This window comes from Bubalus kerabau, chromosome 11, assembly GCF_029407905.1.
Source record: "Bubalus kerabau isolate K-KA32 ecotype Philippines breed swamp buffalo chromosome 11, PCC_UOA_SB_1v2, whole genome shotgun sequence".
Taxonomy (NCBI): Eukaryota; Metazoa; Chordata; class Mammalia; order Artiodactyla; family Bovidae; genus Bubalus; species Bubalus kerabau.
In genome coordinates, this window is record NC_073634.1 from 79,177,264 (window position 1) to 79,194,267 (window position 17,004).

Below are 17,004 nucleotides of genomic sequence, written 5' to 3' on the forward strand. Positions count from 1 at the left end.
ACAGTGTTTATTTTTTAACAAGATAGGTTATACAAAAATTATTTTTTCTGTTGGAGTTTAGCAGCAAGATACCAAGGTTTAACTTAATTTATATTTGTCTTATCTCATATAGAATATTGCTTTTAAATACTCTGGTATTTAAATACTCTACTTTTAAATACTGTGGACTATCACATAGACATACAACCATTTCCTCTCCTCCAATTTACATTTCATGTTGCCATAATGAACTTCTACTCCTCTATTTCCATTAAGACTCCTCTCATATTTACCCTGAACCTCTCAAGTATTCAATGCAATAAGATTATTTCAAACTTCATCATAAGATATCTCAAGGCATTCAGTACTGTTGACAGTTTTATCCTATATAGGACAATAAATATGTCTTGAATTTTGACACATCTTCTACTGGATTCCCATTCTAACTCTGTGGCTACTCCTGTGTTCTCTTTTATTGCCTTTTTCTTTTGTAAATGAGTTAACATTTGCTGTCTCTCTATTCCTGCTCACTTTTCAGTTAATACATTCTTCTTGGATAAGGCCATCTCCTACCATACCTTCAACAACTCTTTATACTTATGACTTCAGCCCAATCCATAGTGGCCCCCCAGTATCAGTATCTTGAGGTGCGGGCTTATATTTATTTTAAATTCTCTCATTATTATCCTGCAGCACAGTGAATTCCAGCCATCTTTCAGTTTACTCAATGAAGTCATCTCTGCAAACATTTTCAGCAGTGTTTCTTAGCCAAATCTTCTGCTTTCCTCCCAAGTAAGGATAAGGTTAGCCATTTGGGCACAATTTCTGAATAATAGAGCCTTGGGAGTAATAGTGTAATTTCATCAGATAACCTTGAACTAGAGGAACATGGGACCATTTATACTTGAGATAACATCTCTCTCTCTCTCTATTTCTCCTGGCTAGTAAAGTAACCTGGATGTTTCCTCTTAGTTGGAAATTACCGCATATGAAATAACTTGCAATATTTGCCTCGGTATAATTAGGCCTTAGGGCAAAGAACATTTTATTGTCTTTGGTTCTTGTACTATTTCTTGTTCCTTTTCTCTGGGTCTTTCACCAACATCAATGGAGGTTTGAAAGAACAAGAAATGTATTGCACAAAAATATAAATATTTGAGAAACAAAGATCCATACACAGAGAAAGATACTCATCTAGATCATTATATTAATGGAAAAAGAGGGTTGGGGGTTAGGATATGTGTCTCTGGGATTTTAAGCTAACTAGAAGACCGAGGAAAGTGTTCACCTGTATAAGATTTTGGCCTTGGGCTTGCCAATGTCAAGGGAATGACAATGAAAATAGACTAGCTGCCCTAGATGCTGCTTGGTTTTCCACCTTGATGAACTCTCTTATTCCCCCTTAATGAAACTGATAAGTTCTAAAACAATATGAAAACACACAACATAAAATATCAAACACACAAGTACCCACCAGCCAGAAGGAAGAAATGTTAATATTTTATTGCTTCTGCTTCAGATTTCATTTTATTTTTTTTTTTCAAATGAAAGGTATATGACATTACGAAAGTTGGTAAAGTCCTTTTTGTTCTCCATTGAAATCACATTATCTTATCTCATTTTCCCAGAGATAAATATTGTATATGCCTTCCTGTTCATGATTTTTATTATTTTGTCACTAAATCCATAGGTATTGCTTGCATTGTTGTTTTAAAAATATATATAAATGCTATTAGTGTATGTGTTATTTCAGAAGTGTTTTTACTCAGTATTGGTTTTTTATATCCATGTTTACATATATTAATATAGTTCTGTTGCTATAAGAATTGAGTGAATGCACAGTAATTTATTATTCCCTTAACTAAGGACACCACTGGAATGGGTATATTCATGCATATCATCTGTGGCAAATATATACAAGAGTTTCTCTTGGGCATGTATTTAAAATTAGCATTGCTGAGTCACAAATTATAGACCTCAGTATATCCAGATATTTACAAGTTGCCCTCTTACATGTTTTACCATTTTATTCACCTACCAGTAGTGAATGATTTTCAGTTTTTTCGTCCTTGTCGAATCTTAGTGGAATGAGATTTTTGTTTTTTTTTTTGTATTTGGGGCCTCCAAGGTGGTGCTAGTGGTAAAGAATCCTCCTGCCAATTCAGGAGCCTTAAGAGATGTGGGTTTAATTCCTGGGTGGGAAGATCCCCTGGAGGAGGAAATGACAACCCATTCTGGTATTCTTGCCTGAAAAATCGCATGGACAGAGGACCTGGAGGGCTGCAGTTCACGGGATCGCAAAAGAGCTGGACATGACTTAGCGACTAAACAACAATATATTTTCCTTGATAATTAAAGAAGAGGAGTGTTTCTTTATGTAGTGATTTTCCTTTGGTGTTTATTCTTTTGTGATTGCTTATTGTTTTGGTCTATTTAAAATACAGTAACAAAAGTTATTAAGGAAAACGTATGCTGAGATCTGTTTTTATATAACTTATAAATCATGACTAAGAACTGAGGCCACCTGTGTCAGCAGGTCTGTGGGATTTATGCCATCAAATTCTTGCCCAAGAAGATAAGGCTGCAAGCCAATAAATATTTCACTATTTGCTTCAGGAAATTCTTCCATACTAATACTTATAGGTACAGAGTTTGCTCATCTGGGCAAATGGTTTCCCTGCAAGATATTAGATTGTTCATCTGGGTAAAAATTAGTTTTGTCAAACAACTATTTATCATGACTCACTTCAAAATCATTATCTCTCTATGTCTACCAAAATTATTTCACAAAATTCTCTCAAAACCAAGCAGCTCTGTACTTTGAAAGAACAACCTTAAATCACTTGAACCCAAACTCTAAAACTTCAGTTCAGCTCAGTCATTCAGTCACATTCGATTCTTTGCAACCCTATGGACTGCAGCACACCAGGCCTCCCTGTCCATCACCAACTCCCGGGGTTTACTCAAATTCATGTCCATTGAGTCGGTAATGCCATCCAACCATCTCATCCTCTGTCATCCCCTTTTCCTTCCGCCCTCAACTTTTCCCATCATCAGGGTCTTTACAAATGAGTCAGTTCTTCTCATCAGGTGGCCAAAGTATTGGAGTTTCAGCTTCAACATCAGTCCTTCCAATGAACACCCAGGACTGGTTTCCTCCAGGATGGACTGATTGGATCTCCTTGCAGTCCAAGGGGCTCTCAAGAGTCTTCTCCAACACCACAGTTCAAAAGCATCAATTCTTCGGTGCTCAGCTTTCTTTATAGTCCAACTCTCATATCTATACATGACTACTGGATAAACCATAGCCTTGACTAGACAGACCTTTGTTGCGAAGTAATATCTCTGCTTTTTAATATGCTGTCTAGGTTGGTCATAACTTTTCTTCCAAGGAATAAGTATCTTGTAATTTCATGGCTGCACTCACCATCTGCAGTGATTTTGGAGCACCCAAAAATAAAGTCAGCCACTGTTTCCCCATCTATTTGCCATGGAGTGATGGGACTGGATGCCATGATCTTAGTTTTTTAAATTTGAGCTTTAAGCCAACTTTCTCACTGTCCTCTTTCACTTTTATCAAGAGGCTCTTTAGTTCTTTTTCACTTTCTGCCATAGAATTGATGTCAGCTGCATATCTGAGGTTATTGATATTTGTCCTGGCAATCTTGATTCCAGCTTGTGCTTCATCCAGCCTAGCATTCCTCATGATGTACTCTGCACATAAGTTAAATAAGCAGGGTGACAGTATACAGCCTTGATGTACTCCTCTTCCTATTTGGAACCAGTCTGTTGTTCCATGTCCAGTTCTAACTGTTGCTTCCTGACCTGCATACAGGTTTCTCAAGAGGCAGGTCAGGTGATCTGGTATTCCCATCTCTTTCAGAATTTTCCTCAGTTTATTGTGATCCACACAGTCAAATGCTTTGGCATAGTCAGTAAAGCAGAAATAGATGTTTTTCTGGAACTCTCTTGCTTTTTCGATGATCCAGCTGATGTTGGCAACTTGATCTCTGGTTCCTCTGCCCTTTCTAAAACTAGCTTGAAGATCTTGAAGTTCACGATTCATGTATTGTTGAAGCCTGTCTTGGAGAATTTTGAGGATTACTTTACTAGTGTGTGAGATGAGTGCAATTGTGTATAAGTATCCTTTCTTTTTATTTTTTATTTTTTTTTGTTAATTTTACCCTTTAAACTATGGTTGATTCAAAATATTGTGTTAGTTTCATGTGTACAGCTTTATGTTGTTTCCTATTACATGTTATTAGAAGATATTGAGTATAGTTTGATGTGCTATACAGTAAATCCTGATATTTATCTATTTTACATATAGTGATATGTATCTATTAATCACCTGCTCCTATTTATCCCTCTCCTTCCCCTTTTTGGGCTTCCCTTGTGGCTCAGAGGTTAAAGCATCTGCCTCCAATGCGGGAGACAGACCTGGGTTCGATCCCTGGGTTGGGAAGATCCCCTGGAGAAGGAAATGGTAACCCATTCCAGTATTCTTGCCTGGAGAATCCCATGGACACCGGGTCACAAAGAGTCGGATACAACTGAGTGACTTCACTTTCCCCTTTTCCCTTTGGTAACCATAAGTTTGTTTTATATATCTGTGAGTCTGTTTATGTTTTGTAAATAAGTTGATTTGTATTTTATTTGGCTTCCACATACATATAAGTGATATCATATAATATTTATCTTTCTCTGCTGATTTACTACATTTAGTATAAACTCTAGGTCTATCCATGTTGCTGAAATTGGTAGTAGTTCATTCTTTTTATGGCTGAGTAATATTTCACTATATATATGTGTGTATATATGTATTAAATATATATATATGTTATTTGTGTGGCAAAGAGTTATATCTATAGAAATAAGCTTTTAACACTCTTTGTCAAAAGGTCTAGATTGTTACAATTTTTGTTTGCATAAAAAATCAATTTCTGGGACAGATGATTAGACTTTCTTCCTGTATTTAATATTCTTTTTTAATTTATACTTTAATTCTGTAATTTTGCTTTATTATTTTTGCATGCATAGGTCATTAAATTTCACAATGGTTTTCTTCTCAGTGAAAGGTAGTTTTAGTAACATATAGTTTCTCTCTTTATAACCATCAATACTTTTACTTTGAACTTTTTTCTGATATGGATGTTTTTATACCAGCTTACTTTTTAGTAAAATTTCCCTTTTATATATTCTCCTGTCCCTCAATATTGAACTTTTATGTTCATTTTCTCCTAAAATTAACACTTGAAGCAGTTTATCTGGATTACAAATATATATATATACACATACATATATTTACTGAATGCAAATGAGTAGCTATATATTTCCTTTACATTTGTAACATTTCTACTATATTTGTGCTCTTCATGACTTTATTTCATGTTTTTATGATAGGACATCCTTAAAATTAGACTTGCTTCTTACAGTTAATGGTTTTCTCTTATTTTCTGCCTTCTGGGGATTGATTTTGTTTTTGTTACATTTATTTCTGCCTTTTCTATTGATTGCTTTTTATTATTCATTTTTCTTTTACTAGTCTGGAAAGCATAGATTTTATTTCTGCTATTTTAGTGCCTAACATTCATGTTAAGCTTGTAAATTTCTTTGTATGTCTTACAGTTAAGGAAATAAAATAATAAAATGGCATGGGAAAGGATATTGTTAATGTAAAACAACCAAATTGGGTCCAAAGAAACTCCATTTCAGAACCAATAAAGAAATATAAACCACAACACAAAGAATAGACACAATTGAAAAGTGAATCTATATTTTAAAAGAATGCAGAACACAAAAGCAAAGTACTCAAGATAATTAGAAATAAAATAACAGCTAGAGAAGACAGAAATTTGAAATTAAATACAAGGACAATTGGTTTCTTTTAATTAGAGAACACAATAAATGCAAAGAAAAGAAAAATATAAAGTTGGATATAATTTCATGACATGAATAAGGAATTGAATACAGGCATAAAAGACATTGTTCTTATGTTCATAGGATGCATTGTTGAAATAACCCTGTGTACGAGACAGCAAAAGAGACACTGATGTATAGAACAGTCTTATGGACTCTGTGGGAGAGGGAGAGGGTGGGAAGATTTGGGAGAATGGCATTGAAACATGTAAATATCATGTATGAAATGAATTGCCAGTCCAGGTTCGATGCACGATACTGGATGCTTGGGGCTGGTGCACTGGGACGACCCAGAGGGATGGAATGGGGAGGGAGGAGGGAGGAGGGTTCAGGATGGGGAACACATGTATACCTGTGGCGGATTCATTTTGATATTTGGCAAATCTAATACAGTTATGTAAAGTTTAAAAATAAAATAAAATTAAAAAAAAAAAAAAAAAATAAAAAAAAAAAAAAAAAAAAAAAAGAAAGACAAGGAAAGATTAATAGAATCATAATGAGTAACTAAGCTTGTAATTATAAGAGGACAAATTTCTGTAAATAAGATATAAAGATATGTATATAACGGGAAGACTCAGTCAACATTGATATTTAGGGAAAAACTTCCTGAGATCTGAAGAATGAGTAAATGGTAACTTACTGAAGCAAAGAGGAAAAACACCCCAAAGTATTCACATGTGTGAAGACTTCAATTGAGAAAAAACATGGGGTGTTTCAGGAAATGAAGGGAATTGCATTATTATGGGCTGAATTGTGTCTCTTTCTCCAAGCTCAAATTTTGAAACCCTGATGTCCATTATCTCCATATGTTGACTGCATTTGGAGATAAAGTCTTCAAAGAGATAATTAAGTTAAAATGAAACCATTAGGTTAGGCCATAATCTAATCTAATCTCATGTTCTTACATGAAGAGAAAATTTACACTCACAAAGATAGATCAGGGATCTATATGCATGAGAAGAAAGACTGTGAAGACATCATGAGAGTCCAAAAGAAAGGCCTTGGGAGAAATCAAACCTGCCAACACTTTGAGCTTGGACTTCTAGCCTCCAGAACTGTGATAAAAGGCATATCTGTATTTTAAGCCATCCAGTCTGAGGTATTTTGCCTGACAGTGCTGGTAAACTAATACATGCATGTAGGTGGAGCTGAGAGAGTTAAGGGGGAGAATGCAGCAAGATGAAATGGACATGAAGCAAGGCTTGACCCTGCAGGTTTTATAAACTATGTGAAGGGTGATTTTCTCTAAGTAGAATGGGAAGCAACAAAGGCTTTTAGAGAAGGGCTATGACATAATCAGATCTACATTTACAAGATCAATCTAGCTACTTTATAGGAAATAAATATGGAAACAGGCCAGACTGGAGGGAAACACAGTGAGAAGTGCTTTTCAGTGGTCTAGGGAAAAGATGAAAGTTGCATTGGACCAAATGTTTGAGCCCCTTCCCTCCCACAGTTCTTGGGTTGAAACCTAATCTCTAATGCAATAATATTTGGAGATGGGGCCTTTGGAAGGTAATGGGTTGTGGTGGTAAGGCCCTCATGATTGGAATAAGATAAAAAGAGACAGGAGAGAATTTGATGCTTCTGTCTCTCTCCATCATGTTTGGATACAGCAAGAAGGTGGCAGTCTATAAGTCAGGAAGATTGTCCTCACCAGCACCTAATTGGCTGGCACCTTGACCTTGATGTTTTCAGCCTCCAGGACTGTGAGAAATGCATTTCTGTTGTTTAAGCTAACTTAGTCTCTAGTATTCATTAGAGTAGAGCAAGGTGGATAAACCAAAGGCAATTTACACTGTAATTTAATCTCCTAATCTGCCACATACCATGCTTAATATTTGCACTTCTGTCTTCTCATGGAAGTGTCCCTGCTTCCATTATGACACTAAAACATAGAACAAAAGTTTAATTCTTTACATATATGTTTATTAGCATCAAACTCTGTGTGTTCTTGTGGTAAGAATGTTATCTGATTTGTCTTGTTTTTTTTTGGAGAAGTATATGTCATCTGATGTACTCAACAAAGACTTGCTGCATAAATGAATAAGCAAAGGAGTCGATGAGTTATCTTTCCAGAACATTCTGTAATGTGGCTATTGTATTTTTCTGAGCTCCTCTCATCTCCGTTGTCATCCTTGTGGTCTGCCTGGGGATGACCTAAAGAAATGTAGGAACGTCATCCATCTCCCTGCCAGAGACAAGTCAGATCTGTCACCTTCTTTATTTGATTCTCCCAAAAATCCTCCTATATTTTGCTTTGATTTATCCATTTAATCTGCTCTTTCTATCTCTCTAGGTACTATGAATCATGTGTTTTCTTACTTCTGGCTTGGCTTGGAAAATTGGTTAGCCTCTTTGCTGATACCTTGTATTTGGGGTTTGGACCATGGGTTATGATCGATTTACCACATATGAGTATTTGCATTTTGCATTCATCCTTTGATGTTTCTTTGTTTTTCTTTGTAGCTGGGTTTGCTCTAATGTAAGTAGGATTAGCATTCACATACGTCTATCTGAATTCTCATGAGGTCTTCCTGATTCTTTACTTGAAACTTGCCTCACTGAGGCACACTTGCCTTTCATGCAGGAAAATGGGTGGGTGAATAAAGTGGTTATTGTGGAGACTCTCATTGATGATTTTAGGTATCCTTGTCATTGATATCCTCAAATAGGATAAACAGTCATGTGGTCGTCCTGTGAACATTTGGGTGCTTCTGGCTTGTAAACGTTGAGGCAGAAATAAATCCTGTGAGCCATTTAGCTTTGGTGGAAATGTTTTATTGTATCCTGCAGATTGGGGGAAAAAAAAGGTATTATTTCTAAACAATGTATCTGGATTCACTGTTGTTTCCTGAAAAGGATTTAGGAAAAGGAGCTAGGGAAACTTTGACTATGGGAATTTCAGTCATTCATTTATATAATGCACTTATTATGGACAATTCTGTGCTAAAGCTATCCTAGTCACTTGGCATAATAGCATGAATAAGACACAGTATCTGTCTTCATGGGGATGTTCAGTCTAGTGGGAGATATAGAAGCATTAAAATCATTGTAATGTATTGTGTCACTTCCATGATGGAGGTATGCAGATGGAGCTGTCAACATGCCCCCAGGCTCTACTTATTTCCTTATGCTGAACTGGCCTGGAGCATGTCAGAAGTCTGATCATTCTTGGCCCTTTGGACTTGGAAACAAAAAGATTTTTGACCTGACCTAACATTAATCATTTTGAGAGGTAACTTAGTAAAAGTTTAGGTTTCACACTCAGAATAATGAACAGAAGTGGAGAAGGAATTATAAAATAGAAGTGTCTCAGTGTTAATTTTACCACCCACCCACCTGCCCATCCCCAAGAGAAGTGAATATTTCAAAACTGGAAGACGAGAGCTATACCCAAAGGTCGTAGTGGGAAACCTAGTGATTCTCGTTTTAGCATTTAAGACTAACTGGCATATGTTCCTGGCAATCTCATTGCATAAATTAGGTTTTAAATAAATGAAGTAGGAAACATGTTCAGAAAATGAGGACATTCAAATTTAGAATTTCAAAATTGAGCAGCATTTTTTTTGACCCCTAAACAAGTTGCCTTTCTGTTTATAGAGCGTGCTTTAATGTGTCCGGTGTACAGGTTGAGAGATAAATGGTTGGGGAAAGTATCTGAGGTTGTACAGTGCAAGTGAAGAGAGAAAGAGGAGGACATATTTGGAAGAGTTAATAGAGAGATGAACACTAGGGGAATTTTGATGTAATGAACTTTCTACTTTCTATGGAATTTAAGCACAAAACAATGTCACTATGGTTTCCATGGCTTGCAAGAGGAGACACAATGAAGCCAATAAGGGTTGATGAGAGGAATACTCGAATCTGTGAGTAAATGTAATTAACAGACGGCTCCCAGGCTGCTTTCTTTCCAGAGAAGTAAGGGACCTACTTCATAGGTGCTCCATCAGCAATACTATTAAATGCTACTGTTTATTGAGCTCTGACAATGAGCTAGGGATTATCCTGAGCTCTCCCGCATATTAAGTCATTTAGTTTTTCCAGCAACTCCAGGAGTGGGGCTAATCTTTCTCCCTTTTAGATGAGGAAACAGAATAAATGACCATGTTGAAGTCACATGAGCTTTCCAGGTGGCACTAGTAAAGAATGCTCCTGCCAATGCAGGAGATGCAAGAGATGAGGGTTTGATACCTGGGTCAGGAAGATCCCCTGGAGAAAGGAATGGTAACCAAGTCTAGTATTCTTGCCTGTAAAGTCTCATGAACAGAAGAGCCAGGTGGGCTACAGTCCCTGGGGTTGCAAAGAGTCAGACATAACTGGGAGCACAAAGTCACATAGTTGAAAAGTGGACAGCCAGGATTTAGTCCAAGGAAGCCCAGCTGCAGAGCTCAGTATGAGAGTCTTGACCATGACATGAAGGATCTGTGATACTTAAATGAAAAGTGTGCTCATGGAAATCACAAAGTTAGATCTTGGCTCACTTTTGGGAGACTGTGTCTACACGTGAAGTTCAGACATCCACTAGCCACAACTGGATGTTTTGTCTCTCAGCTCCAGATTCATCCTTTAGTATTTACTCTGTATAATGGATTAAACCTCTCTCCTTAATGGGGAGTGTGACGTGAAGCTTTGTCAGGAGACAGCAGTGAGGGGCATTTTGTGAGAAGGGGACTTCCCTTCTGGGTTCTGAGGGGTGTGTTTCCTTCCGCCTGCCCTGCCTGCACAACGGGTCTGTGGTGTGAGTGTGCCTGGGAGTCCTAGCTCTGCCCCAGCCAACACACCCAGAGCACAGGACCTCAGAAACCCTCCAGCCCCAGCCAGGCACTCACTTTCTCACAGTTCTCGGGCTCTGTTCCCTGTCTGTCTGCTCACTGATGTTGGCTCACATATGACTTGGAGGTTATTGTTTGTACTTGCTCAGCAATGGTGATCAATTGTGCGAACTAATCAACTTCTCGACGACTAGGTAGTCTGCAACTCATAATAGACGACTCGTTCTTCAGTGGGGTCTGAACCCTGATCTTGGAGAGGCATCTCCCTTCCAATTTTATCTTTCCTTGCACATCTACCATCAGTCCTAGGGTACCCTTCAAAGTTCTCATTGCATTTTTACTGTTACTTGGTAATCAGAGTTTAATATTCTTTATATCAAGCTACCCCTGTTTAAAATTACAGTGAGGTTTCTCTTTTCCGATTGGACCTGAACTGATATAGAAGCCGAGCTGCCTGAGTGCTGTGGAGTACCGTGACAGCCAAGGAATGCACAGGAAACAGCATATTTCTCAGTCAGTGGAGGAAATGGTAGAGAAAATGATGGAAGAAGATCTGTCAGATTGTGTATATGTGAGTGTGTCTGTGCGTGCCTGTCTAAGGTTTCAAGTTGAGAGTAGAATTTATACTTAGATCTTTTAATGATGAATTTTTGTCCTGGGAGGAGGAGAATGAGGATCCAGTTTCCCACGTGTTAGACAATATTTCCTATCTAAATGCCAGATTGAGCAACTCAAGGAGACAAAGTGAATCGGAATCCCTCCTTTGAAAGATTCAAGTCTGTAAATCAGTGACTAGATTACACTTTGTGATGCCTTTTGAAATTTACAAGGAAGATAATGTGTGTAACAGTCTTCAAAAATTGACTAATTCAAGTATAATTCAGAACAATTTACTAATGTGCTGTGATTTATAAAGAGGCTTCGTTTTGCTCAAGAATTTCCAAATGGAATGCATGAGAGAGAATAGCTGAATAGAAATGGCTCTTACAGCTTATGAAACAGATGGGCTATCTTATGAAAAATGCTGTGACCAGGGCATTCAGAGTTGACACACACTGCTCTTTCAAGGTGACAGCGTCCAGGCTGTGTGAAGCATGTTTGGTTCTTGTGCAGCACCCTCTTCCTGGGATCTGAAATGTGTCCCTTTGCACAGGCAACAGGGGTGATGTGTCAGGCAGGGCAAACAGCACAGCTTTTATATCACGAAAATTGTCATGAAGCAAATGGTGTATTCAAATACAGCAATCATCTCAGCATTTTTGTTTTCTTTCCCCCTATGTATACATTTCACCTTCCATACTACTGAACTATAATGAGGAAAATTCCAGATATTCCAGTAGGTTGAATTGTGGAATTGCTAATATTTGACAGTTTCTTGACCAATAAAGAGATCCATTTTATATGATTCAATTTGATACCACTTTACCTAGGAAGGTTTCAGTACATTGTTCAAAGGATAGTTATTTTAAACTATGGTTGAAATACCATTGTCACATCAAAACATACAGCACTTGCTTAAATAAAATCAAATACTTAATTGGTGTTCAAATTACCTTGAATTTCTATCTTTTCTAATTGTTTTATGTGTAATTTTCCTTTCTTGTCTGGTCCCAGTCAAGTTTTGATAGCAGGGTCAGGTTGGCCTCATGAAGTGAGTTCTGAAGTGTTCTCTCAACTTCTATTTTATAAAAGAGTTTGCATAAGCTTGGTGTCATTTGTAATTTAAATGCTTGATAGATTTTCCTAGTAAAGCCATCTGGGCCTGGAGTTTTCTTTTTGGGAAAGTTTTAGGTTACAAATGTAATTTCTTTCAAAAGATGTAGGGTACTCATATTTTCTGTTTCTGAAATGTGAAACGTGCTGCCATCGGTCATGTCCAGCTCTGTGACCCCATGTACTTCCTATTTCTATCTGTGGCCAATGTCATGAACTCTTGTTTTTCTGAGGAGTTTTTCCATTGTAGGTGGTTGATTTCATTGGTATGAAGCTATTCATGATATTCATTTTTTTCATTTTTAGATAAATTTGTAAGATCAGAACTGATTATTATAGATTGTAGTTTAATTCTGCTGTCAGAAAATAAACTCTGAGTTATTTCAATCTTTTAAAAGTAATGAGACTTGTTTTCTAGTCTGGCACACGATCTTTTTTTGGTGTACTATCCACATCCACTTTAACAGAATGTGTTTAAAATTGTCAGATGCAATATTGCATAAATGTTAATTAAATCAAGATAACTTCTATTGCTATTCAAATATTCTTTTTGTCATTGAATTTTTGTCTACTTGTCTATCAATTACTAACAAAAGGAGTGTTGAAATCTCTAGCTATGTTTATTTCTCGCTTTAGGATTTTTTTCCTTTATGTATTTTAAAGATCTGTCATTAGATATGTATTTATTTTTATTCAGTATTCTAATGTGTCTTGACAAAATTGGCCTTCTATGCTTATGAAATGCCTCTCTTTACTTCAAGTGATACTTTTTGTCTTAAAAGGATGATATTATTAGAGCTACTCCACTTTCTTAAGCTTGATAGTTGAAACTTTTTTCCATCCTTTTACTTCCAATTTTATTTACCTTTATATTTACTGTATTTAGATAAGTTAATCTGGCATTTAAGTCCAGTTTAACTGAATAAAATATTCTCTTAATTGAGGGAATATATTTATATGATTGGTTTTAAATCTAGCACCTTGATTTTTTTGTTTTTTGCTTGTCCCCTCTCATATTTTTCTCCATTTTGCCTGCATGTAGACTGAGCAACTTCCCTTTCACTTTTCACTTTCATGCATTGGAGAAGGAAATGGCAACCCACTCCAGTGTTCTTACCTGGAGAATCCCAGGGATGGGGGAGCCTGGTGGGCTGCAGTCCATGGAGTCGCACAGAGTCAGACACGACTGAAGTGACTTAGCAGCAGTTTAATCAGAAAATGTTTCCTAGTACTTTATTATATTTTTCTCTAATGGGATTTTTGCTTTAATTTTATACTTTTTAGAAGTTGCTTGAGGAATTGTAACATGCATCCTGATCTTTTTAGTACTTCACCTCTAATATAAAAATTTTGTAAAAATATAAGTCAGTGTACCTTTCCTTCTCTGGTGTTAATTTAGTCATATACTACATGTAATTTGAGCCCCAATATAAAGTGCTAATGACCGTGTTTCTTTAGACAAAGGTGGGAGAGAGACAAATTGGAAGATTGGGATTGATAAATACACACTACTATATGTAAAAAAGATAACTAATAATCTACTGTATAACACAGGCATGTGTATTCAGTGCTCTGTAATGACCTAATGACCTGTGTTCAATCAGCAGGTAAGGTCCTTGTCTGGACACATTCTTCCTTTTGTGGAATTGTCCTTCAGAGATTTTAAAAGTAACTCAGTAACTCTGAGTTTATCAGTTCCTTCTAACATGGTGGGAACTGAATGCTGAAGTTTTCCCACCCAGCACTGAGCTGTTATTGCTCAAGTCTTTTAGCTTTCCTACTCTTCTAATTCGTTCCATTCAAAACCTGATTTCTATTCTTGCTCTTTGTATATCCAGATCAGAAATGAATCAAGATTTAAGTGGTTTATGTATGGAGGTTTTGGTGATCTCTGTTTTTGTTTCCTTTCTGGGGGGTTCCTTTCTTCAATTTCTCACCTCCTTGGCAGCTCAGAACTTTTCTCTTAATCCTTATCTGAAAAGCCCTCATTTTTCTTTTTTGGCCTGAGCTCTCCACCATATAATGTGAACATGAGAATGTCCTCAGGGAAAGAACTGGATCTCACATAGTTTGTTTCGTTGGCTTCAGGGTCATATCCCCGCTAATTTATACCTGCTTTTGATTGGTCTCCAATGACTTCAGTATGATTTTCTTTTATTTGATACAAGCTAGGCCATCATTATGGAAAGCAGTACTCCTTAACAACCTACTTTAGTCTTTCATCTCATGGTAACTACCTCCTAGTTTGCGTCCCAGCTTATAGGCTTTCAACCCACTCCTCCCCACATACCTTGGCATATGGGACATTCAAAGTAGGTTTCCTAAAGTATTTCCTGTAAACTATTCTAAGGCTTCATTTGCCTCCAATTTGAAGTTCATACCACTTACTAGTGTACATGCACAAAAATAATACTTAAAATATTTAGTAATTTATAAGTGCTCCAGACTGGGTGTACTGGGTGAATATCACCTCTGATGTATACTTCTGACTTTTTAAAATCTTCTATATCAAGTTGACATTTCCAGTCAAATTTCCCAACAATGCCTCCACTTAAATCTATTTCTGGCTTCCTGAAAAAGTCATTTTCTTCAAATTTGGCAAGATTTGAAATCAGTTTTTTTCTCATTATTATACATACCTAGATTGGTTTCCAAGGGTTGCCAAAACAAAACAAACTGGGAGGCAAAAAAAATAAATAAATAAAAAGTTGAAAGCTATTGTCACTCAGTTCCTAAGACTAGAAATTCAAAATCAAGGTGTCAACAGGGGCAAGTTCTTTCTGAAGACTCCAAGGGAGGAAATGTTTTTGACACTACCTAGGTTCTGGTGGTTTCCAGAGATCCTGGGTGGTCCTTGGTTTCTAGATGTATCAATCCAGTGTTTGCCTCCATCATGGGATGGCATTCTCCCTGCATGTCTCTGTCCACATTTTTAAGGACATCATATTTTTTAAAATTAGAAGCAACCCTAATCTAGAATGACCTCATCTTAATTTCCTCACTTCCTGAAAAGGCTTTATTTCCAAATGAAGTCACATTTATAGGTTGTTCATAGAGATGTTTTTTTTTTTTTTTTGGAGGGGAAGGATTATTCAACCCAGTAAATTATTGAAATCCTATCATTTCCCAATCAAATGATTCTCCTCTTTGAGTGCTTTATTATTCTTTCATAAAATGTTTCTCTGCGTTGAGAAGTGCTATGTCCCGTGCAGCATGTATTTCTTTTCTTGGCTGCCTCTTCCAACAATTTTGAGTCTTTGGAAGAAGACTGGTTTTTATTTATCTTTACATCTCTAGAGCCTCTTCAGTGCCTACCTTCAAGTAAATGCTTAATAAATATTTGATAAATGAATGATCTCAAAGGGAACAGAGAGAGGGTTGCCTTCTTCCTCATCCCTTAAAGCCCTCAAGCACCGTTAACTTTCATACCATCATCTCATTCCTGTTGCCCACAGTTTTATTTTCACCAAGATGAAAAGAAATTGAAACTATATGCTTGGAGAATTAGAAACATAAACTGTGGTATCAGAATGGACTCTCCAAGTCAGAAAAAGTTAAAGATAGAAACATAATGTAAATCTTAAAATGTTACTGAGAATGTTAGTAATGGTATTGACTTAATTTTTCTTGCTAGGGGAGGACCATGACTAAACTCAATGTGTTGAAAAGTTCAGAGACATTAATCTTCTTATCTGTGCCCCAGAACTCCCCCTGCAAAGACAAATGAGCAAGCATTGATGAATGCTGCTTCATTAGGAGAATTTAAAAATGCAATTTGTCTTCATGAAAAGGAAGTATTTTTACATTTTCCATTTTCAATGAATCAGTGAAAATAATTTTTCAACCATTACCCTTTGACTTAGAATGGCCTTTATGAACAGCATATCAGTGCAGTAATAGACTTGCTTTAGGGGAAATGTTGACAAAAAAATACTTTCTGGCAAAGCAATATCTATACTCCACCAGACTCGTCAAGACTCTTTTATAGTAATATTTTAGGGTGTTAAATATCCCTTTTTGTTTACCTACTAAGAGACAAGAAAAGTGAAAACTAAAAATAATACAAAAGCAAATATACATAAAACAGCGTGCCTTTAAAAGGAAGTTTTTAGGTTTGACCTCAAGTAGGTATATAGCTGTCCTAATTTTTACTCTGTCTCTAGCCACATAATAAGATGTTAAACCATTTTATTCCCCGTGATTAGTGTGAAAATATGCAAGGTCCCCAGTGACCCAAGCATAAATATACCATGATTACTTTGCTCTTAGAGGGATATAAAATTTAAACAAACAAAGCCTTAATATCAGAAAGTGTTTTCTGGTTAACTATCAAATAAATAGAAAATAAAATTATTCACAAATCCCCATCAAATGATCCATCTGATTAGTGAAGATGTTGTAGCCCCTGTATATGATAGTATCCATTCAAGTAATTCTCCGTGGCATTTGATCTTTGCTCCTATTGTTTAGTATATTTTAGTGTCCTTCAAAATCAGCCACGAGTTGGGGGATGAGGCACCAGGAACACTCCCTTATGTATTTGGATTGATTTGCAGTATATTTGTTATCAGCAATATTTTCTTTTTTTCATGACCATAAATATTGCCTGATGAACTTT